The following is a 22,969-nucleotide window of genomic DNA, read 5'->3' as shown; positions in this document are numbered from 1 at the left end:
CTTTGCATGGGTTAACTGGGTCCTACCCACTCTTAGGGAAAAGGGAGAACCTCCTCTGCCTGTTGGTGATCATCACTAATCTAAATATTTTGACAGGAGTCCCACAGAGTGCAGAAACAACAGTGCTGGCTGCAGATCCTGCCACTGACTCATCCTGCAAGAAGAAACATTGTGGGGCCCAAAATAGAAAAAGCTTTCAGTTCTGCTCATCTGACTGGCAGAACCCCGGAGAAGGTGTGAGGCTCATGTCCTGGGGCTGCAGAAGCCTTTGGGTTGGTCCTGATAGCCAAGGGCAGTCTTGGCTGTCCTGACCCCTAGCAGAGATGGTATGGTTTCAGCTGGGCTTCAAGTCATTCCTGCTTCCCTCTGCCGGTCTTCCCTACCTCAGACTGACCTGCGGGGTGTGTCTGAGTTTGGCAGGAGGCACCACACATGCCTCCTCCCTACAGCTCCCTGTGCCATGGCCCTGAGCAGAGCAGAGCCACCACTCTCCCCTTCTGCATGGAGATGCTTTTGTTTGAAGCTACAAGGATTAGGCACTATTTCAGCCTATTTCTGTAACAAGCCATGATGAGCCAGCTGAGCTGCAGTAATAGATGGAGTGTTTCTCCTCAGCTGGAGGCAAATGCAATGCAGCCTGATCCAGTTTAACCTTCTTCCACCACAGCTGAGCTCAGTGGCATCCCCTGGTGCTGTTGTAGCTGCCCAGACCTACCCTGGCTCAGGTGACACAGTAGGGTTAAGGTAACCACATCAGTGGCCCGTAGTGAACTAGTACAACCTTATAAAAGCCCACTAGACCAATGCACTATAGGCTATAAGCTTCTGTAACAAAGGTGTGAGAAAAATCAGTCTTTGTTGGTAGGAATGGTTGAATCAGTTTGGATAAAATTCTTCCAAAGTGGTCTTTCTAAATGCAGCTTGAATCTATTTGCTTGTTCTAAGTCTGATTACTGTATGTTTAAAGTACTGGAATCAGATTCATAAGTTAAATGCTGGGTTTACTGTTCACCCTAATTTCAGGTTTTTGAGGGACGTTTTAATGTCTGGCTGTCCCCTGCATTTCTGTGGCAGCCCATGAGCTGGCAGGTAGCACAGAGCATTGCATGTGCTGTAAGAGTAGAACCTGATTTTTAAAGCTGTGGGTATAGTGCCCTTATTATTCCTTAGATGTCACCTTGCCTTCAGGTGTGCATGGCTTCATTAGTGATATCTCTTGGCAGAGACACATCTTAGGATACTGCTGCCTGTGCTGCCATTTAATAGCTCAGTATGACAAGATCTTCTGGATCTAAATTTACCATCATTTCCATATAGGGACCGATCCTGATTCTTAATTTTACCATCCTGGTTTCAGTGAGAGTTTGTTGATTTAGATGTAGAAATCAGGTCTGTGTTATCCAGAGGTAACCTGACTGCATCCACCAACCAGAAGGTAAGGTTGAAAATGAAACGTTTGTGCCTGGACCAGGCTATGAGCTCTGTCCTGTGTTAAACAGCAGCTGTACCTGGCAGATCTGGGAAACCAAAGGTACAACTCACCAGGGTGACTACTAGTAACCACCCACATTGTGGTAAAAGCCACAGACAAACACAATTAGTTTGCTACTGTAATTGGCCTACAAGCTCTGTCAACATAGGGTGTTTGGGAGAATGGGCCTCTGATCCCTGATGCAACATAAATAAACAACAAGGATTACGTCTGGCTTTGAACATGCAGAACTGCTCTATTCAGTACCATTAGCATCTGAAACAACTGGTCTCCATTGATAGTACTTCCTTATAAAAAGCTTAGCAAGGCTGCTTGTCCTCCGTCAATAGATCCCTGGCAGCAGAATTAGCAGAATTACTTATTGCTATCAGAGGAGGGTGGCAGGTGAGTGACAAGGTCATTAAGGGAGTAGAGCCAGGAACTCTGCCTGCCTTTGCACTGAGTTTACCCCAGTCAGCTTGTAACTCAATACAGGACCTCAGTATTTATGGCTCAGTCTGATAAACCTCATTTCTAAAAACAAATCTTTGAGAGGCTGCAGAAGAGAAGAGAAGAGAAGAGAAAAGAGAAGAGAAGAGAAGAGAAGAGAAGAGAAGAGAAGAGAAGAGAAGAGAAGAGAAGAGAAGAGAAGAGAAGAAGCTTGCTTGTTTTGCTTTTTGTAAGGGATGAGTGCCAGCTTCTGCAGATAGATACGTGTTTGCCCTTCCATGTGTTTGCCTTTACTTCTGAAAGCAGTGAGAGTGCACATAGGGAGAAGGTAAATGTGACTGGAAGTCTTCACAGTAAACCAAGCCTCCACTTCAGCTCTTTCTGCAGCACCTTTCAGGTCAGATCCTCTGCTAGCAATGGAAGTTAGACCAATTGACAACCCTTAAAGTGCACACATTTTTGCTGTGTTTAAGGTCAGTTTCCAGATAAACCTTTGCAGTTCTTAAAGGATATTATATTGGATCACTAATTCTGGGAAGCAGGTTTTGTTATTGTTGGTTGTTTTTCATTTGGTTGTTTTGTTTTGTTTTGTTTTTTTTAAATACTAAGATTTTCAGTGCCCATCAGATCTGCCAAAGCTGGCACATGAGAAGGATGGCACCTTGTGCTGTCCAGCTGTAGCAAGAGGCAAATATATTTTGTAATGATGACTTATGCAAAACGTTCATGTTCCAGCCCAGTGCTGAAGGAGCAAAGCCAGGCTTCCTAAAGGAATCCTCCAAGCAAACAAATCCCCTTGTCCAGCCCCAGCTGTCAAAATAGGTCACCTATCAGTCTGACATATGTTACAATGACATTAATTTGTGACTCTCTGCAAATCTTTACTGGAAATGCATACACCTGCAAACTTTTATTTCTTCTCAGAAAGCATTAACTCAAACGGCATTCAGTGCAATATTATCTTCATGTCATATCGACTGGAAATTTATAAATGAAATAATTCATTTGGTGATGTCATTTTTTTCCCCTCACACTCCACCTTGCGCTCTACATTGTACACATATGTTGTAACAATGACAAAAATTATTTCTGAGCAAACTATTTTAGGGATAAAGATATAAGCATCAACTGCAAGTAAAACAAGGAAAAGGGAGAGCTACAGTCTTCTTAATACCAGTGAGTGGTTTATGCCTTATCTGAAAAACAACAACAACCAAACACAAACCAAAACACCAAAAGCAAACCACAAAATCTCCCAAGACTGTGTCAGGGTGTTAAGTTACAAACTGCTATAGGAATAAACATTTACATAGACATAGCAAACTGACAGATTGAAAATGATAAATAAATTCAAAACATGCATATTTGAATTACCTTTTTGTTCTGCAATAAAAGGGTAATAATACTGTTGAAATGGGTTATCTTCTTGATTAGGTCTCAATTCAGAAAATCCTTGCTGGTATTCATCTCCCTGCTTTGCCTGGATGTTTCGATCAACTGCAGGACAGCTTTGAAACACTCCCGCTTTGAAGCCTGGAGTTTATTTCTGGATCACCCCATGATCAGCAAATACAAGCCAAAATATAAGTTGTTCTGAATCTCAGATTTCCTGTTTGAATATGCACGGCAGAAACTTTTACTCATCCTAAAGTTCTTTGTTGCATTATCTGAAGAACTTCACTTCATCAAGCATCCTGTAGCTAAATGACACAAAGCTGACCTTTCTATTACATCATTATTTATTGTCCCTGACAAGTAGACCATATATGGACATGTTTCTGGAACCTAAAGAGAAAAAAAAAATTGCCTTATAATTTTGAAGTAAAATATGTTGTCTTGGAGTTTTATTTACTTGAGGAGAAGGGAGCTCAATTTTCTTTTAGCTGCTGCTTGTTAAACAAAACAGGCAAACATTAGGTGAGTATTTATTGATGTTTTAGAGTGGTTCACATATTTTTAAGGCTGCAAGTTTGAGACTTCAAGATTCCAAATGATGACAAAAGCAGCTGTGAACCTTTTCCAAGCAGTATTTGTAAGAGCTTACTACTGGAAAAGAACTGCTCTCGTACCACATAAACGTGAACAACAAACCCTCTGTCAGATTCCTCGAGGCCATAAATGTGAAGTGGTAGCCATCTTCCCCACATCTGGCAGAGAGCAAACTGGCCAAGGGAGAGATAGCGCTGATACAGGGATGAGCTAGAAGAAAGCAGTCAGGCACATAGAGGAGAATTGACACTGTTGGATTAGCTGAAACTTGGGGATAATTCTCAGTTTGGGATGGTTTCTATGTGTTTGCCCAGCTAATACGATGAATGAAGAGAAACAGTAAAATGCAGTACTAAAATGATGCCTATGTGTTTTTCTTCAGCTCCTGCATCACTAATTCCCATGGCAAAACATTGCATATGAAGAGAATAAAGCCTAGACTGCATTGGGTCTGGTTTCCTTTCGAAGGACTTTGTTGAGCCTCAGGCTGGCTGTACTCACCTGTCAGTGCATAAACACCCCTCGTCTAAGGCTTAGCAAGAGCAATCTTGAAGGGAACCAGTTTAGCAAGACCATACCATTCCCTAATGGGAGATCCTTTCTAACTCACCTCCTTTGCTTTTAGTGTCTTTCAGGACCAGCATCATTCCCTCTCTATGCTTACTCCTTGATCCGACTTGCCCTGGCATGACAGGATGGCAAGTATGTGACACGTCCCCCTCCTCAGCTGCCGCCAAAACCTTCTGCCCCTCATAACTAGTGCTAGGGCTGCTGCTTTGCCCGAAGTTAAGGACATTCAGCAGTAACTGTGGCAGGCAAAGGAGCCCTGGATGTCGTCACCAAGAGGGTGTGAAACTCTTACACCCCTGACAACATGTCAACCTCCGTGACTTTCGAAAAGCACCCAGGACTTTCCTCCCTGATATTACTTTCGGATTATAAGCAGCCTTGGATTAGAACCAAGAGTGAGTATCTAGCACATTTAACCCTTCTGCTTGCCTTTTGGCAGTCTCTCATCAGATCCATGCCTTTGGCACTCTTATGGCTGGCTTGATGTCTCACTGAACTCAAGAAAAAGTGCTGATGTTGTGATGCAGATTCACGCTTGCCAGAGGCAAGGGTACCTATGTCTTCCAGGATGGACTGTTTGATTAGAAAAAATATAGTAGGGCTCAGTGGCTGTGAACATTGCAGGTGGTTCCCCCTGCTATTCACACCAAGCACCCTGCACTTCCCTCCTACACTTCTGGGTTTCCTTGAAAAACCATGCGCACCTCTTTGATGTATTTGGAGCTCTTATGAATGCTACTGCACCATTTTCCAATAAAAGCACATGACTGTGCTTCAGCAGATCTATTTTCAGATACCAGTAACTCTCCCTTTTGTCTTGAGTAGATCATTTAACTCCTCTGTTTCTCATTTTCTACATTAGTGAAGTCGAAATTATCAAATCCATTAACTTCAGAGAAGAGTTAAAAATTCCTTGCAGTCGGGAAGTCAATGAGACCACATATACGGATAGAGATTGCCAAATAAGACCTTTTTAAATTAGCATCTGTGAAATACTTTGGTATCCTCAGAGGAAGACCTCATAGAATTTTGAAATATTAATTACAGAAATATTACTGTACAGGAATGAAATAATACATTTGGGGGTTGACTTTTTTTTTCACAGTAAAACAATGTTGTGGCTTTAATAACACCTCCAAAGCATGATAATAACAATCATTATGATTTATTACTATTGCATCAGATTTGTTAATATTTCCCTTGGGGTATGCACAGTTATGGATCTGCATTTTCAGACTCAAGACATTCCTAGAGATTACAAAATGTCACCTGCAAAAATAAATACATAAATTAATGCTATTTTCTGGGACAGATTTCAAACCCAGACACTGAATATTAGATCTGTTTTCTTTTGCTTTAAATAGAAAATTACAGGAACAGCCAACTGATGGTAATGAGGGAGTGAGCTAGGGTCTCACAAACAGGGTACAAAAAAAGAGATTTTAATGTGAAAGAAGACAAAGAAGCATGACCACATGAAGATAACAAATGGCTGAACAAACAGCGAGATTCACTTTGTTCTTCATATTTCCTTAAAATAACCAGCAGAAGTCAGGCTAGGAAAGCACATTCAACATTTCCTTCACTTTTGGGTCTGTTCAGAGTCTTAAATTCCATTAGTGGAATTAAGTAACCCTTCAGCTCTACTAAGTGCTGTTTTGTTTCAAGACACAACTGAATCAGGCAACTGAGGTTGGTAAAAAAAAACAAACCAAACCCCACCACAAACAAACAAACAAGCAAACCAAACCAAAACCACATACGCAAAAACCAGCTAAACAAACAAACCAAAACCCAACCAAATGAAAAAATCAAACAAACAAACAAAATTCATTTGCACATATTGGAAGACCGATGAGCTTACTACAGACTCATTTTGTGTACAGAGCTGCCATAGATGTGCCATCACATGGTAAAATTATGGTAAGAAAGGACATTAGCACTAACTGTATTCCTGTCCATAACCTGTACCTACCAATGATGATTAAATCTACTGTACCCAAACACTTAGATCATGGGTGGCTGTTCTTGAAACAAGAAAATACTGATCAGTTGTGACAGTAACAGTTTCTGGACAGAAAATCCTCATAATACTTTGCCACAGAACAGAATACTGCTCTGTGCACCAGTTACCTAAAACTGTACCCTGTTACTTATATCTTGTCTGAACTTTTTTATTGTAGAAAGACAGCAAGATGGTTTGGGTGGCTTATTTCAGTGAGGGCATAGACCTAGGGCACACATCTCGGTACCTTTTGCAATCATATTCCGGTGAGCAGAGCTTTTCATTTGGCATTGCCGTGCCGTGCTTCCATCACTCTCAAAGATCAAATACAAACATCATAACCAAAAGCTACTTTCCTGTGCCTCCTGCCATACAACCCACGTTCAAATAATGAGAAGATAGAAACTCCCACAGGGGAAGATGGTTTCAATTTCCATTGCAAGAACTAATGATTGCTTTGGCCACAGTACCCTGAGAAAGGCAAGGAGCCAGAGGCACTTGTATAGGAAAAGGTGCAGGATGTCACACACGCCCAGGGGTAGGAAATACAATATACGTTATTTCTTGCCGACTTTGCTGCCTAAATACTTCAGTGCTGCAAGCGTTTTGAGATCACTCTACTCAGAACATAATTCCCCTTTCTGGAGGAATTTATCCCACGCTAATGGCTCCTGACTCACACCTCCAAGTCAGAGTGGACTTGGGTTCAGTGTACAACTTCCACCCCTGCACAGTGGCTCCTGAAAGAAAATTTTTACCTTTCAGATACAAACAAAATGGAGGCCTCACTCCTCTGGAAATATGGCTGGAGCACAAAGGGGAACACCCATGATCCTAACCCCCATTTCAGGTATGTGATGCTTCAGCCCAGACCTGCCCTGCCAGTGAGCTCTGGGAGAACGTGCAGCTACAGCAGTCACTGCCTCTCTGCAAATGTCACCGTAAGGTCACATCCACTGACTCAAAATGAAAGAGGAACCAGTCAGAGGGAACATGAAATGCTAATATGAAGCGAACATAACCCAAAGACTATATAAATAAATACATGTTCCTCGGAGGAAGAGGGAAAGCATAAACATTATCCTTTAGTTACTCTTTGCTGTGCAAATATCATTTATCTTATGTTATAATGTATGTTAGTAAGAATTGTAACGAAAGACATGTCTTTTTCTTGACCTTTACAAAGTCTACAAAATTCAGAGATGTTTCTGCTATGCCGTTGGTCCACGGCTCTTGCAGGGGAGCAGGAAGATGAGAATGGCAACAAGACACACAAGCTACTGTGAATAACAAAGTTCCTGGGAGAAACAGCAACCCCAAACCAGCAATGATGGAAAAGTGAAATTGATTTTGATGGGAAACAACCTTTCCACAGCTTTTTTAAAGCAGTCTTTGGAAATATACAACGGGTCTTTACCTCTCCATTTGAGCCCCTAGGCTAGTTTATGAACAAAGCCTCTTCTGATGCATTTATCTGGTACCCTCTAATTCCTTTCAGACTGAATTGTTTCTAACTGTTGTGCCTGCTGTATGCAATAAGACCTGTTGCATTGCTCTCCTTCCCTTCCCTCAATGACATGAGAACAACAGGCTTTCTAGGTATGGAACTGTCTTTGTTATTGCCACAGATAAGCAGCTCTCAGCAAACAAAAGATGCCCCTACCTAAATTCAGCAGCTTACAGAAATGTCCGTAACTTGGAGCACAATGAAATTCAAGAAATTATGACTTTTTATCTGCTTGAAGTGTTAAGTGTAGCTAAGTGCTACCGGAGTGGCAATGCAGAGTGGGATCCTCCTGTGCAGAGCCCCAGGGAAAAGTGGGTGGTTTTGCTTCCTGAGAGGTGGGCTCCAGCCTGGCTTGGGATGAATGCTGATGGTGGCTTCTGGCCACCCCAACCAGAAGGGGCTTCACTGCCACGGGGCTCAGAAACTCAAGGCAGGGGGACAAGTTGTCACCCACTTTGACTCCTGTCATGTTATGCTGGCCTGCTCCCCCCCATGAGATGGTCAGGCCTGGGACATCATCAGTTGCTGTGCAGACTAGAGCAGTGAAAGAACCAGAACAGACTGTGCTACAGGGCACTGCACCAACATCTCTATTTACCCAGTGCTGGTTTTGCTGTGTGGTCAAATTCATATGTAATATACACAATATCTGAAGGTCTGATCAAATGGACTGTCCTTTATATTGACACTGAGAAAGCTCTGTTGTCCTGCACTGCTTTGAGCACACATGAGAGAGGACCAGAGGTTTATGCCTCCTTTAAGTTCAAATCACAACGCCACAGGTTTGTTTTGCAGGGCTGACATTTAACTATTTGCCCTACATCTCTCAGGTTAAATTTAGAGCTAAATTTAGGACAAGTGTCTGGACAGAATGTCACATGACACCAGTGTATATCTGTTGCACAACATGCCATATGAACATCTAACGTTCAATTCGGTTAAAAATAACCATACACTTACCTAATTCAGCAGGCTTCTGGACTCCATCTACTGATCTGGTAAGCAGGCAGTGCAATAATAAGAGTCACAAGTACGCTGAGGGAAGAAACATTACTAAAAGCAAGAAGATGGAAAAAACATTTTTCTGTATTCTCTCTTTTCTTTTGTATCAAGTAGTAATTACTGTCCCATAGTCATTTATGTGTGACAGTCTAGATTACCTTAAAAAAGGACATGAATAGGTAAACTAGAGTGGATTTTGAAAAGAATTGTAGATTTTTTTCCCCACTGAAATGAGAGGTCTCTGATTCCACAAGAGTAGACTTAAATGGCTGTTAAAACTCCCACCCTAAACTTAGAAGAGGACAGATTCTTTCACAGCTAAAAAGTAGCTTACTAGATACTCCATACTGCATACATCCTCGGCTACAACAGGGTTAGATGACACCAGTCAATGTGGCTGAGGCAGGGAGACCCAGATCTCCAAACTAAGCATCATCAGCTTCCTTAGCTGGGTTTGGAGACCACAGCTGCAGCGAAAACCTGAGCACAGGAGAAAAAAAACCAGCAAACCTGTTATACAAGTGTCAAAACCACAAAGTGAGATGGAAAAATCTGTTTAACACCTTTACAGTTAAACGTGACAACAGGCATGGCAAAATAGATGAAGGCTAGATTAAAAAGCTGAGCTACACACAAGCTGCTTTGGTGTTACCAAGAGCTGTAACGATAAACAGGATGTATTTTCTCCATTTGAGCTGTTGCCATGCTTCTGTCCTTTGGCATTTATCTAGGCCCACCTTGCTGATAAGAAAATGTTTTCACCAGGCCTTGGACAGTGAGGCTGCAGGCACTCCAGCAACATGCGGGTCATGGGCATCAACGCTGAGCTCTCCTCTGGCACGAGGACCTGGCAGCCTCTGGGGATCCTTGCTGTGGGGACATTCTTGTAGGTACCCAGCTGGTGCACAAGGTCCCTGCCCACCCTGGGGCTACAGCCTGGCATAGGGAGTGTCACTGGGATGAGACAGAAGGTGCTGAACACTGCTCAGCATCAAACAGAGGGGCCAACAGCTGTGACGTGCAAATCAACGTGTTCTCAGGGTGCACGGAGAGCCCCAAGGCAGAGCGCAGTGCTGCTGAGCCAGCACCTGGGAAATGATACTCCGTGGCAGCTGAGCAAGGAGAGGGTTCTGTTTCAAGGCATTAGAAATGGGATACAAACGGCTCCCTGGGTCACTGGGCTAAAGCTGACCCAGCCCAAATGGAGGGGGCTGATGCCTGACAGTTGCCCAGTAGCTGGTGGGATGATAGGAGTGCATGCAGGCCTGGTCTGGGTGTGGGAACAGGTTGATTGATCACATCATGGGCTACAGAGGGTAATGCCTGATCTCCTCAGCCAAAAATCTCTCACCCTCAGGTGTGACAGTCTTTTTGGACCAGTGCAAAGCACATTACCCTGTCAGTGTAGTGAAATCTATCCATCCACTTTGTGCTTGCTCTCTGGATACCAAAGCACTTTGCTATGAGGGTATGTCAACACAACACCTTTCAAAAGTATTTAAATCATGTTTACAATTTTTTTCCTTCAATGAGTGATTTCCTTTTGACCTGAGACTGTGAGACAAGTTTAGACATCTAAAGCTAATCACACTATATATGAGTGTAGGTGGATGCATACAGAGTGTCAAAGATATTTTTATTGAAATGCTGCAAAGGCTTAATCATTTCTTGGTTGGCACATTCTATTTTTCATTAAAATGGTTTTGCTTTCTGTGTTGTGGTTGTACATCATGTCTGTCACATTAGTTGTGGTCACAGCTATGTATCATAGCTTAATCTCTAGTATAATCTAATTTTCTGTTGTTTTGTACCCAAAAATCAATCAGGCCAGTGGTCAGCTTAAGTAGACCTCATAGGCTGTCTCTGACAGTGATAATTTAGGAGCGTTTGCAAGAAACTTCTGTCAGTATAAATTGTTCCCCTCAGAGACGTCCTGCCAGCTCATAGAGGCTGGTTTAAATCTTCAAAACTTGGCACTTTGCAACCTTTCAAATGTTTTTCTGATTATTTACTTCTCAACAGTCTCATTTTCATGTAATGCTGAACCCAACTTTGAACCCTGCTAAATTCTTTATCTCCATGACATTTTGAAGCAACGAGTCCCAGAGCCACAAATAGCACATTTCTGTGCTATTGTTGTCAAACTTCTGACAGCCTCTTGCTGTGTTCCAGCAGAGACCCACATGCGGCTTTGAACACCAGGAGCAGGGACCTCCCTTGCAGACGGATGCTGGCATTGCGAGCCAGGCACTTGGGGAAAGCACGGCTGCATGCACCAGCCTGGCTTTTGACACATGGAGTCACACGGAAATGACAATGGGTCATGTTGTGAACACCGAGGTCACGTTGCACAGGAAACTGTGGTTACCTTTAAAACGTAGTCAAAGAAAAAAAGACCCCAAACCTCATACATGAGTCAAAACTTCATTTTTGCAGGCAGCAGCTCTTGATGGATGTGCCAGCACACCCACTGGGACACACGTGGCACCAGCAGAGCCTTAGACACATTCGTGTCTGGCAAGAGCCAAAATACTCCTTTCACAAAATAGTGATTGATAGTGTAAGTTTTCCACAGTGTTATGAAGTGTCTCTGGCTATTGGTTCACTGTTCATGATGTGAATAGGAATGGAGTGTTTCATATTCATTTTATTAATAAATACACTTTCTTAAAGGGAGGAAAAAAAGGAAAGATGCGCCAGAAACCACTGGAGTAATTGGAGGGCGCTGTTCTCATCACTGATTCTTGTGAGACAATCCATACCACTTGTCTGGCCCCAGGATCAGTTTGTTTCTGCTCTGCATCATATCTGTATAATAAAGCATGGGAACTGATATTACTTCAGTGGTATGCTCAGGTATATTGGTCCAAAATCAGATAAGATGATGGAGTCACACTGGAGTGAGGATAAAACAATCAGTCCAAACCCACTAAGGTCTCATAATAAACTGGAAATAACATACATAAATATGCAAGGAATAGATTAACTAGGCATTACCAGCCTTTTCTTTCCCTAAAGTACTTATATTTTAACATTAATTATAACAAACTATTACTGTGTCTTGCGAACCTTCTGTCATGCAAAACACACAGATGAATAAGCACTCTTTTTCTCTCTTTGCATGTATATGTGCATATGTACAGATATTTTGTTGGAAATCTGCTGTACTTGGGTGAAGAGGGTGCAATCCTTTACAGAATCACAATTCACAGAATGGTGAGGATTGGAAGGGACCTCTGGAGATCACCTAGTCCAACCCAGAGGTATGCATTCCAGGTACAAATTTGTGTGGCAAGAGAGTAGCTGAGGAAAACATTGCAGAAGGTGCAGGCTTTCTCCAGCTTTCTGTTGATAAAGAATTCCTTCGCATAACTAGAACGCCACTTTCAGATGCTTTCCATCTTTCCTTAAGTTCTTCACTATATGCTGCAAAATTGACAGACAAGGCCAGAGAACAGAGTCTTTTGCATTTATTAATGTAAACAATAAGTGGAACTTTAGTTACTGGAAATCAGTTTATCCCTTCTTATTTTAGTAGAACTGTACTTCTTTGTTTCCAAAGCAGGTGCAGCTCAGGCCGAGGGACATATGAAGCACTTCAGGGAGAGGCATGCACATTTCATCAAGAGATTTTTAAAATTGTGTCTCAGATCTGTGAAATAATGTGACATGCAAATGGCATACACTGTCTTGCCATATTAAGTTCTCATGACACATTAATACTTTTCCATTTTGAGCTCCAGACTGATATTCTCCATCTGGGAAAGAACAATGAGACTTCAGGCTCTTTGGAGATGAGTGAAAAGCTCTCTGCTGATCCCGGATGGTTCAAGGTAATTCACTGACAACCACAATAGTAAATAGATATGGTGACGTATTTGTGCACAGAGTCCACCTCTCCGTCTGAAAGCAGTATCTATGAAATATAAATAATAGGTGTGCATTATGCAGATGGTAGACTGAATTGGAACAAGCAGAAAAAAGAGTTTGTCTTAGGAAGTATATGTCTTTACTGTCATGGGTGAACAAATCAGAGTTCTGTGCTGGCTAAGCATCCTCAGAAAAAAATGAATCAGAAAAATTAGAAGCACAGTATGCATATTAGAAGAGAACCAAAAGAAACGACATAAAAATAAAGCTACAACTACATATAACTAAAATAGCATAACCTGGATATAAGCATGGGACTCTGCACCTCTTTTGCTTACTTTGTAGAGGAAAAACACACTTTGCTGTGAAAATAAAACAAAATTCTGCTGAGACCACTGTAGTTTGGAGGAAGATTTAAAAAAGGTAAAATTTGTGTATCAGTGCATACACTGCAATAGATACATGTACATGCACACAGAGATGCAAAGAGGGGACTGGGAACTGTGTGTGAAAAAAGACAGGACCAAGCAAGTTGGGCAGCTTCTGAAAAATCAAGGAAATCTAACCCTAACCCTCAAATTCTGTTTACAACATTTGTATTTTGGAGGTATCCTAGGAACTGATTACACTGAACTTTTTGCAGTTGATTTTGAAACTTTCAGGCTGAAATTTGTCCTGAGGTGTTACGTTTGGCAAGGAAGGGACATTAGCCCAGATAAGGGTGTCAACAGGACTTGGCAGATCTCTGCATAGTGGCACACAGAAGAAAGATTTGTCAGAGCAAGTCTTGAGGCCCAAGTCTTGAGACTCCACCATCTCTGCCTGGACACGGCCAAAGCTGCAATGGGAACAGGGTGTCTGGCCATGGCCGGGAAGGCATCTCCCCACAGCTCCCCACAGCTTCCCATAGTTCCCCACAGCTCCCCACAGCTTCCCATATCTTCCCACAGCTCCCCACAACTTCCCATAGCTCCCCACAGCTCTCCATAGCTCCCCACAGCTCCCTCCCTTCTCAGCAGAGATCAACAGGAGATTTGTATCCATCCTGAAATTTGCATTGCTTCAAGTCATAGTCTGGTACAATTAAAACAAAGTGGGGTGGATTTTGTTGATGCAGGCAGAGGCTGTTAAAAACTTTTCTCCTCCACCTCCACTCTCTCCCTTTGCAGGAGAAATCACCAAAATACATGTGGCTCAGTGCATAGAGCACTGTGTGTAGGGAAAGGCTCCTACTGTGCTACCAATTCATTGAGAGTGATTGGGGTCCCCAGCAATCTCAACTGAGGTATTTGCTGCAGCTGCACAACAGCAAAAGAAATGTTTTGCTGACCCAGCTGGGTGAATACAGGTAGGTGACTTCAAATCACACCATACCCTTGAATATGAAAGAAACATTTATGGGAAACATGCTGGTTGGAGATTCTCGGAAACAGCAGTGTTTCTAAAAAAATTAGGTCAAAAAGAAAGAATAATAGAGTAGTAACTTTCCCATACATGTAAAAGAGCTCTATCTGTAAACTTAGTGCTGTGCGTTTAAGGGCGGCATCCCAGAAAATAAAAACAAACTGGGATGATGTCAGTAGGCAATGACTGAATTTAAATCTGTCTTGCAACATGGAGAAGGGAGGATGTAGAAGGCAGTGAGGTGATTCATCATTGCAAAATGAGAATTTATAGCAAATAATATGGAGTCAATTAAAAAAAAAGAAAAAAAAGACAGAACAACACCATGCATAATATGACACATATGTGTACAACTGGTTGACTCGGTCCCAGTAAAGCCTAGGACAGATCTGGGAAACTGAGTATGTGCAGCTGCTGCTCATGTGTGAGTCCATCTAATCCATCCCTCTACTGTGATGTGTCCACCACTGTGGCATCTAGTAACATACCACAGAGCTCTGACACACGCGTGTATTGACGTGCTTTGTCTAAACTGCTGCCCAAGCCTATTTGCCTAGCTACCTACATCCAGCCAAGTTGCCCTCAGCCTTCTCAAAGTTGTGCAAAAGATCTGAGAGGCGCAGCCCTTCCAACGTGTGTTGGCAGCATTTCTTTCCAATAGAGTAACTCTGTAAAAGAATCAGCAACATTCCAGACATGCCCATTAGTTTTGCAGATTTCAAGGCCATTCTCTTGCAGCTTGCTCTCAAAGACCTTCCCCCACAGTAATAAAATACTCTAGACTTCCAAAATTTATAACCATAAATAAATCAAATGCAAAAGACCACTTAATACTTTTTGAATGGGACTAATCCTGGAACAGCCTGATTTTTCATCCCATATCTGTCAGGTTTATTCTGTGCCTAGTAGAAAATTAGTAGCTGGGATGATATCTCATTTTCCCATTTGTAAACTTATAAGACTAGGTACTTTCTCCAAGACTTCAGCAGTTGTGTCCACTGAATTAATCTCTGTAGAGGTGGCAGGACAAACATTTCATCTGAAGAAACATTTCATCAGGAGCTGTTAAGCACCCATCCGTACAGAAGCATGCATTCAGGAGACCAACACACTCTGAATTATAGGGATAAATATATGTCAGTCTTGCCTATCAGGATCTGGGCTTGTAGATTTCTAAAATTTCAGATCTTCAGAGTTAAACATTGATGTTAAACTTAAAAGAGAAATGCGATATAAAGGCTGTCATGTTGGTAATTCCAGAGTTAAATCCTCTTGTTGGAAACCCTGCCTGCCTCCAGAATGCCTTTCTCCATTGTGCAATCTGATGCGATGTATTTGCTGCCTGGCCCCTGAATGCAGTACTGAAGTATAATCTTTGCATCAACTTCTTCAAGAAGCTAGACAGGTCTGTTTTATATTCCCTCAGTCTGTATTTAGTCCACTTTGTCCTCATAAGAAGCCCTGCCTGTATAGATATGTATATATTTATAAAGACACCTATTAATTTTGTGTGCAGAACATTTCAAAGTACAGGCATCTGTCTAAACACTCAGACAAAAAACCCTTTGGCACTGAAAGCGCTGACGCCAGAGCAATGAAAGAGACTCTTTTCTTTGTCTTAACACAACCCTTTCTCATCTTTGCTACCATGCACTACTGAGCAGAGCTGTGTGATTGTATGTCACAACAATATACCCCGTATCATCACTATCATTAGGGTTAAGAAATGTATGAGTAAAAAGCCTCATCACTGCAAGCTGATATTTCTCATACAAGGTTTGATTCCAGAAGCAATTTCTTGATCTGTTTGTAAACACAGAGTGTAGGCTTTCTTTAAAAAGCAAAATCTAATAAACTACATCAGATTTCTTGTTACATTTCCATTGAACTTAATATTGAATTTAAATGAAATATTGAATTTAAATGAAATATTGAATTTAAATGAAATATTGAAATAAAAAAGACTGAAATGACTTACTTCATAAAATAATATTTTCCAAGTAGTGTAATTGTTTTTGAAACAGATCAAGATTTGTAAAAATCAGAATATTAAACTTCCCTTGTCATCAATTCATAAACTTTTAAAGAACTTTTCAAACCATCACTGCATTCAGTATGCTGATGACAAATCTTCTAGGGACAAGGAGATGCATCCTGCCCTGAGCTCTTGTAACTTTTCTGATTACATCACCTGTGAATACAACCACTTCCCTTTAAATTCACATCAGCATCATTGAGTTTATTACTTGGCCAAATAATTAAATAACTGTGTCTCAACAGAAAATCAGTAACTGGCAATATTATCAAAAGAAACCTAATGAAAGCTGTTGCTTGATCAGTTTTTGCTGGCACATAATGCTGATTTTCTACAAACATGTCAACTGAGTAATTTTCTGGCTGATGTAAGTACCTAGTCCCACATTGGTGTTGTTACCTGCCAGCAGACAGAGTGCAAGTCTACAATGAAACTATGCAAAGAGTCCTACAACTGTGCCCTGAATGGCCTAGGTGACAGACAGCATCATCAGTACTAACATGTGGTAAGTCCCTTCCTCTGGTCCCCAAGGGAGGAGAGGAGAAATGGTCACCTCTGACCATCTCTGAGACATGAGAGATGGGTCTTGCTCTCCTTATTCTCAAAGTGTGGGTATGAGGCCAGAAAGACTTGCAGTCCTGCATAACATTCAGCTTTTTCTGCATAGCTTTGGGTGACTCCCCAACAGCTTTCCACAGAAAATGTCAGCCAGGAACTCTTTCCTGAGGGCAAAATGCCTACTGAAGCCAAAGGCTATTTCAGCATATAGAGACAAGTGAGCACCAAGTAAGAAATTCATTATTTGGGTGATACTTTGGTTGATTTGATTGACTGCTGTGTGGTCTCCCAGGGAAGAAAAGGACAGATGCGTCACTCACATCCCCATCATCCGTGAAGTTGGACAAATCTCTTTGCCCATTCATGTGTATGTCAGAAAATCTCAGGAAACAGCATTGTCTTCTTAAATCAAAACAAATCCTTAACTCTTAAATAAACTGCTGCCCTCTCATGTGCCAGCCAAGTTCACCCCTAATGTTTCCAGCTAATTGTCTGTTGTCATTTGGATCCAAGCTTGGGCCTCTAGAGATGTGAACATGTGGCACTCTGTTCCTCGGGAAAATTACCTTAGTACAGTGTATTGACAGCCAAGGTGAGGCAGTGTCATGAGTGCAGGAAGCCAAGCATACAGTAGATTCAAAGTGTCTGTTCAAATTTGAGCTGAGCCACATTTTTATATGGGGACTTCCCTCAAGTAAAACTATACATTAAAAAATTATGCATTTTTAAATACATACAGCAACCCAAAAGAAGTTATTCATTATGAGAAAAAGGTAATAAATTGGGAATGCAACCAAAGAAGCAAAACATACTGTGTTAAGGAAATAAATCTTAGTTCCAAATCTTCAACAATAGCATCTGTAGTTTTGGACAGCTCCTGTTTGGTACGTGAAATGTTTCAAGTCCTACCTCAGGTACTCCCTCCCGCATGCAGAAAGCAGGATGCGCCTCAGCACCTGCCCAGTTCCTTTGACTGGATTCATCCCATGCAACTGCAGGCACTGAGCACTGCTCCATAGTCTCATCACCTCACACCCCCTGAATCGCGATAGAGAGAGGTGGTACCTCCTGGGCACTGCAGAGTTTGGTTGGGCTGTGCTGAACCCTCAGGATGTTCATTTTTGTTTGGCTTTAGAGTTGGTTAACCTTCTCACCTTGTCACCTTTTTGAAACACCTGGAGATAAACAGGATGCTTTCTATTAAATTAGAAACCCCCCCCACAAGATTAGATCTATCTGGAGTTTACAACTTGCTATTCATTTAAACCAACATGCACCAAACCCAGTGTAAAGACAGCACTGACTGAGGCTTAGCTAGAGTCTGGCCATCTGCTGTCTTCACCCAGCGAGATCCATGGATGTCAGAGACTCTGAGGGCTGCCCAGACCCACATGATAGTGTCCCACCAGCCTCACTGATGCAAGTAAAGCCCAGCCCACCACCATCCCCTTTGCTGCTGCTTGGCTACACCCCTGACTGAAGGATCTCTTTCTACTTTATGGTTCTTGGGGGCTGTAGAAGGATTAGACCCAGAGTCATGGTGGCTTCTACCATGGCCCGAGGAAGTCTCATGGTTTACTATGACAAAATGAGGACTCCTTAAAACTGTCATGTTCCTGTTCTGGTCTGGGGTCACCACTTCAAACTGTATGCCTGTACTCTGCGAGGGTGGATCTGCAGATTCTGGCCAGCTTTAGGACAAAGAGTTATTGCACTCTGACTCTCTGACTTGGATTTATGCAAGCATAAGAGGATTTGCTGTTCACCTTTACTGACATACAAATTTGGTTCTGTTGGTAGGTCCCTAGCAAGACACTGGCAAGCAGCTCAGGCATACTCCAGAAGACTCTGCTTCTAAAGGGAGAGGTTGAAGTCAGTCCTGTCACAGCAAAGCTCATTGCCAAGATGCCAGAAATTAAAGTAAAGCTGTGTCCCAGCAGAGAGCAGAGCTGGCTGCCAAGTGCAACAAATGGTAAGCATCCTTCTCACTCTATGCTAGGAGAAGAGAGCCCTGGCATCAGAGTTTAGTCCTGCTTCATCCCTCGGTGATCCTCTTCTGGCTGTTCATGGGGAGTGTTTGCACATTCACACATGTTGCAGTCAGTAGGAAATTTAAGCAGCAGGCACAGTCCATTGGAGCAGGGGAAGAGTTGCAAACAATAGTCTCTTTCCAAGGGAGAGCAGAGTGCTTGGTGTTTCTCTCCATTTCTCGCAAGTGCACATCCCACATGCAGTGACGGGAGTGACTTTCATATTTTACCATGACTTGTGAGTCAGTGCTGCATAGACTGAAGCCTAGGTGTTCACTTGTGCTGTAAAATCTATTGGATTGGGTTCAGCAATGACACTAGGGCCAGTTATTATGAGTGCCTCCCCTATGCCCCATTCCCACTGTAGACACTTCAGTCATTTGAGACTTGATCTGCTGGAAGCTAATAAATCTATCCAGAACCCTGGATAATCCATCAGTTCACCAAGTCCCTGAATGGGGTCCCTCATCCACTTGTTAAATACCCCATTTAGTTTATTTTGTGCCAAAACAGGAAGCAAGTTCTGAAGTTTGATAAGTTTTTTTAAGGCTAATGGTGTGAAGAGGAAACAAGCAATCCAAACTACCAAGTGGAAGTAGAGCTGAATGAAATGACAGAGGGAGAGAAAAATAAACTGGTCACAAATCCTGAAAAACTGAGAGTCAGGTAAGGGCTAAGCTCCCCCTGCCACAAGATCAGACTGTATAACACAGAGCTGCCTCTGTCTGCACATGGTCTCATCCAACTTCAATCGCCTCCCTTGTTCCAATTATTCACTTAATAAAACAAATCAGCACAATAGTACAGTACTGGCAATAGAAGCAAGGTACTAGAAGGGACCACTGCATCTTTAAGTCTTGTTCCCTGCTGTTGTTAGTAAACATTATTTATAAACCCCATTCAGAATATAACAAGAACCAACAAAACCAAGCAAGAAAATCTGAGCTAGGAACAGTAAGGGGGTGCAGAACTGCTGAGCTGGGCAATAAGAATCTTGATGTATAGCCAAAGGGGACTCAGGATTTGGGAGCTCAGGTTCCTTCTACAGTCAGTGGGGATTAGCATCCATTTTCTAGCCTGGCTGTCAATAAAGAAGCTGTGCAAAACTGCGGATAGTGGAGCACTGCCTCCCCCTCCTGTAGCCATATTTAGAATACAGCAGCTCTTGATGAATATTGCTAGGTGCTTCATCCTGACAGCCCACTGCAACCCTACCACAAGGAGCCCTCCAGGTTTAAACCCCAGGACCTCAAGTGGTGATCAACCCCTTCTGGCAGGGCTCAGGTGTGAGCAGAAGCATGAAGCTGCTCAGCATCCGCAGTGCTGGGTGCGTGGGCACACAGATCTTGCAGCTTCCAGGAGACCTTCAATGCCAGCAGGAGAGGGCTAAGTGACCTAGGCACCTCCAGCACTAGAGCACTTTCAAGAGGCTGTTGCTTGCAATGGCAGTGTGCAATGTGACAGTGTCCAACATGGCTGTAGTCTCAGCTCCCGTTACAGCCAGTGATATATTGTTCAAGACCCCTCTCTTCTGACTACAAGCTTTCTTCTAATTGACTCATGGCCCTTTATTTCTTTTGCTGCCAACTCTGTCCTTTAGTTTAACTGGCTCTTCATTCTCCCTGCTGCTATGCCCTTGCTTTATTTATAGACAGCACTGGTATCCACACTGGGATACTTTCTCGCTAGCATTAAGCCAGCCAAGTTTCCCTTGTTCCAGACAGGGTCTCAGTTCTCTGCTCTGCTCAGCTCTCCTTGACTGCACCTGTCTGGTCCAAGTCTGCCTTTCCTGAACACTGCACACAGTATTTGGGAGTAGATCTCACTAATGCCTAATACCACAATATATTAATACTTGCTATTATTAACTATTATGATTATTAGCATTACTATTATTTCAGGAAGCCATTGGGAGGGTCAACTGGCAGAACTGCTAGATTTCCCCATCATAGGATAGTTGTTTTTATATACTCCTCCAACATCATGGAAATCCTATTTGTGTGGTATAGCACAATTAACAGTTCCTTTGACACCAAAGGTTCCCTTTAACAATATGATTCATTCTCACTGTTTGAACTAACTCTTCTAAAATAGTCTTGTGTATTTCTTAATTTTCTTAGCAGGCAGCAAAAGCTAGAGATTTCGTACTGAAAACGAGTGACAAACTGCCTGACAGTTAAGTGTTAGTCTAAGACACCTGTTGGCTCTTTTACTGTAATAACAGCAGCTGTTGCTGCTTCCTTTTTCTCCTGATCTGTGCTCCGGTGGATGCAGTCACTACCATCAGCTGTGCGGAAGGGTGCTAGCAGTAGAGCTGGCAGCGATGGCAGGAACAGCAAGGAGTGAATCACACCCACTTCCTTGGGGCTGAGCCTGTGTGCCTGGTCAGGACTGTCAAGCTGCAGGTAGAAGACAAGGGAAGCAGATCCCTTCTATAGCAACTGCAGCCCAGTTTGATCATGGGATCTGCATAGCTTGTGGCTGGGAATGAGGAGCATACACTTCTCCAGCTGTGGCCAGCACAAGGGGCAGAAATCATTTTCAGCTTATCAATACAGCTGTGCTTGCGAAGAAAGTGAATCAGGACTGCACAGTGCAGTTTAGCAGCATCACAGCAATTAATTGATGGTGTTGTCATTTTGGAAATTGGGTTAGGCAAGATGACATGAAGTTGCTGAAAGGATTCACAAAGTATGCATTTCATTTGTGCCTTGCTGAGCTTGTCTGCTATTGAAAATGGGGTATAAAACACGCCCCTTGCACAGGGAGCTCTTAGACCTGCAGATGCCAACCATGCACTGCAGTCAGCAGGGTTGTTGTTCCTGAGGAAGAGGGCAGTGATGTTTGGATGGCTCTACCACACTACCGCTGCAAGCACAGACTGGACTGAAAGTGGCTCTAAGTACTCTGAGCCCTGACCCCCTTGCCTCCCATTTCCACCCTTGGCTGTCAGCTCTGTTGTGCTCTTGGCTCCACACCACCTGGGTAGAGCCAAACTGAAGAAACCTGCTTTGACAAACTGCAACCTATTGGCCATGCTTAGCTCTTTTCTCAGACCACGTAGCCCCCAGAACTTCTGTTTTGACCATGGTTGGATTCACTCCCTCTAGGTGACTGTGGAACTCGCCCTAAAATGGCTCCAGAGCCCATGCTTGCATGGGAATAGTGTGGAAGGGAGACAGCTCTGAAATTCTATTTCCACACTTTTGTGAGTGACGCAGTCTGTTTTTCTCCACTATTTTATTAGAGGATTAGAGTTGCAGTAGAAGAGGCTCCAGACTGTTTTATAGCTCAATGTTTTCCAGTATATTGGTTGTCACCCCTGTAGCCCCATGCAAGGCAACCAAGAAGGTTGTGATATGTTGAAATATTTATTACACTATAAAATGAATATAGTCCTGCTCCCTGACCCTCCCCCCTCACATGTCTAAGGTCAACTATGCTCTGTCAGCTTCTCCAAACAAGCAAGTCAGTCCAACAAGCTTTGATATTTTTTTCTCTTGCTTTTATAACAAATATACTGGGGTCAAGTGAATATTTATGTTATAATGGGGGAGGCCACCACCCAGTGGAGACTGTTAAACATAGATCCAGCTTGCAGAAGGCTTATTTGGTGTAGATAAACCCATTTGTGTTTTAATGCTGTATTTAAACAGATTATTTTCTTTTAAGTAAATTCACTGATGTGTTATTTACATACAGGTGAAGACCTGTCAACCATTGCCAAAGTGTCTAATCCTACTAAGTTACATATACCTTACAGAAGATGCATGAAATGCACAAAAATGCATCTTAAATCCTACCTGAATCCTTTCAAGCATTCCAGGTCTCTGTGTTTTCAGTCTGATCTCAGTCTGAAGTGATAATTCTGCACCAAAAAGTTTACCACTAAGAGTTATTTAACACCTAGTCAGGTGTTAAGCCTATAAATAGTTTATCTCCTGGCAACATTTAGACTTTGCGCCATGAAAAGTCACTGGCTTGCTTTCGCTGTGAGGTCAAGCCTGTTTGAAGGAACAGCCTGTCTAAAGGACACAGAAGTCCCCATACAGATTAAAAACAAAACAAAACAAAAAAA

General features: G+C 42.6%; 1 protein-coding gene across 4 annotated transcripts in view; it reads right to left on the bottom strand.

The window, feature by feature from the left end:
• ASB2 (ankyrin repeat and SOCS box containing 2) overlaps window positions 1-22,714 on the bottom strand; it is a 54,186-nt gene extending 31,472 nt beyond the window's left edge. Inside the window, exons 1-2 of one of the 4 annotated variants that reach the window (XM_021292446.2) lie at window positions 9,329-9,474; window positions 8,953-9,027 (exon numbers count right to left, since the gene is read on the bottom strand). The gene's annotated coding sequence lies outside the window, so the exon portion shown is untranslated. Of the gene's footprint in view, window positions 1-3,295; window positions 3,655-8,952; window positions 9,028-9,328; window positions 9,475-22,694 lie in introns of those variants that run through there. The other 3 variants (XM_065063596.1, XM_005506129.4, XM_005506127.4) reach the window with 3 other exon arrangements.
• Between the last annotated feature and the right edge of the window lie 255 nt (window positions 22,715-22,969).

This window comes from Columba livia, chromosome 5 (genome assembly GCF_036013475.1).
Source record: "Columba livia isolate bColLiv1 breed racing homer chromosome 5, bColLiv1.pat.W.v2, whole genome shotgun sequence".
In the NCBI taxonomy this organism is placed as follows: domain Eukaryota; kingdom Metazoa; phylum Chordata; class Aves; order Columbiformes; family Columbidae; genus Columba; species Columba livia.
This window is presented reverse-complemented; position numbering and strand designations above follow the sequence as displayed.